This window comes from Nicotiana tabacum, chromosome 8 (genome assembly GCF_000715075.1).
Source record: "Nicotiana tabacum cultivar K326 chromosome 8, ASM71507v2, whole genome shotgun sequence".
Lineage (NCBI taxonomy): Eukaryota > Viridiplantae > Streptophyta > Magnoliopsida > Solanales > Solanaceae > Nicotiana > Nicotiana tabacum.
The window spans coordinates 79654080-79656579 of record NC_134087.1 but is presented as its reverse complement, the minus strand read 5'-3'; positions in this window follow the sequence as shown (position 1 = coordinate 79656579).

Genomic DNA, 2500 nt, shown 5'->3' with positions numbered 1-2500 from the left:
TCGAAGATGTAACACAAATAATGACTCTCTTCGCCGGGATGTCAACATGTTAGGCAGCTCTAAGGTTTTTTATATTCGGTGGAAGGCAGGCTGAAACTCTTCCCCAACCAAGTGAAACTAAGGGTCTGAAAGAGTTCACGATCTGATCTATGGGGTGTTAACCATCAGAGGACGTCTAAGAATGTCCATTAAAAGGAGCGATGGGGTCGTGTTTCAAGCACGAATAGAACGATATAAAGGGGTTGTGCAACCTAGAAAGATGGCCATACCATTTTGATGAATGTGGTATCGAGGTTCGGTTTATTTGGATAAGAGGTCAATCTTAGGGGAGACCATTCGAATGGTTGAATTAATGACTTCGCTTCGATCTCTTCGACTGAACCTAAAGGAGACTTCGATCATTCAACTTTAGCTTCTGAAGGATGAATCAAGTCACTTGGAATTTCGAAAAGTGAATCCACACTTTCAGATCCTAGCCTTGGTAGAACTTGTCTTTGATTGGGATTTCGATTGAAAAGATGTTAGGCCGCTTCCTCATGTGCCTAAGAAGCTGAGGCAATCTCGATTGAAGCCATTTCAACATTTTCCTACTAAATCTTCTTTATAGAAATAGCACTCGATCAAAGGGGAGCATAAGCAAGTTTAGTGGTAGAAACCTCTGTAATCGATCGATGGGAACCTCGAAGCTGTCTGGGGCAGGAGAAAACTCATATTAAGCATTGCCCAAGCATCAACTGGTACAAGGAGGAGGCACAAATAGCGAAGATCAATCCATCTCAATATACAAAAAGCATTGCCTTGGGCATGCAATCCAAAAAGATAGAAAGACCGCTCACTTGAAGAAAAATCTTTTAGAGCCTGGTACCAGCCAAGTCCCCTCGACTCGGTAACAAGAGTCGGTTATGGAATAGCCTTTTAGTTGGCTTTCTCGTTCTTAAGGACTTTCTGGCCGGTAGGCTTTATAGCGGACCTATCTTGCTGAGAGCTAGGATATTACATTTATAGTTGCGCTTGCCTTCACTTAGAAACTCTACGCCCCCTATTAGAGTAAGTCATGCTCTCGAAACTAGATTCACTCGTTCTTGTCTCCAACAATTAACCTATTCCAGAGCAGTGTTGTGATTAGCCTATCCCGCACTAATCTCAGCCTTCATAAACTCATTGTCGGTTTCTATCGTAGTGGAGGTTGCTGTGAGGAGATCCTTGTGCCAGTGAAGATTGCTTCCAATGATCGGGAAATAAAAAATACAAAAAACATTGCTATATTTCCAACACTCCGGATAGGCGGAAGGATCTATGTCCATCCCCAACATTCTTTCAATCCACATCGAAAAATTTAGTCTTTCTCTACTGGGAGTCATCAAAGGAGGAATAGGCATACGCTGGTTTGATAAGCCAAGGAAAAACAACCACCGCTTGGTTTTGACACTCAAGCGACCCGCCCTGCTAAAGAAGATCGATCCAAAGGTTAGATTTCACCACCTCTATCTACCTAACTAGTACTATTTGATCTAAAAAATTCAACCTGGAAACTTTCTCTCCCCCAGAAAACCCTCTATCCCCAAGCCCCTTTACTAGGTTGGGCAAGCTTTGATGCCCGTACTCCCAAGAAGTTGCTGGTCGGGATCGTGGAACTATCGCTCGAGAAGTAAGAAGCTGATCCTTGTTTGGTCATAAGGATAATAGTTCTTCTTAGGTCAGGGGCGGCCGGACCGGGGGTTACCCGCGATTGGTAATGGCACAACCAGAAGAGGAGTAGGGGAGACAAGGTTAGGCGCTGGGTAGCGCAGCGCATCTGTTTCGGGTACAGAGGCGACGAGGGGTGCTAACCCGGCCACCCAACCCAGCAGGTCAGGGGCAGGCCGGCCATAGGTTCGAATCCTACCACCTTTCTTGTGGATCATCCTGTGGTTACCAGATGATGGGAATGACAAAGCAGAAATTTGGAAATGAGCACGAAATGTCAATATATGAATTGTTTCATTATTCGTTATTTACGTGTCTTTTCATTGCATTCACTTACAACAAGAAACAACCACCAGTGTTTGGTGCATCACTTGCATTTTGGTGTATTCTTTTTTCTTTCCTTGGTCTTTCGTTCCGTTATATTCCTAATAACTTATCCAATTACAATGTATTAACTGCTAATGCACCTTTCTTTTATCAAATCTCAGGGACATGGTCCAATCATGAGGGTAGTATTTTATCATGGTGTCAGATCCTAAGTTTTTATGGATTCCTTCTTTGTTACCAGGGTCGACCCCTAAGCCATAATGTCTCAAAACGAGGAGGCCATAGAGAAACCTTTTTTTATTCCTTTGTTTCGAACTTCGTGAAGAACTCCATTCTATCTCTCCCTCGTTACGAACAAAAAAGTGGGGATGCGCCCCAGTTATACACTCCCTTTGTTCTACGAACCATTGTTGATTCTGAACTTCGTTCGCGAAGGAACCGGACTTTTGACGGGCCAACCCTTTTTTATGCGCCGCTTTACCCTGAA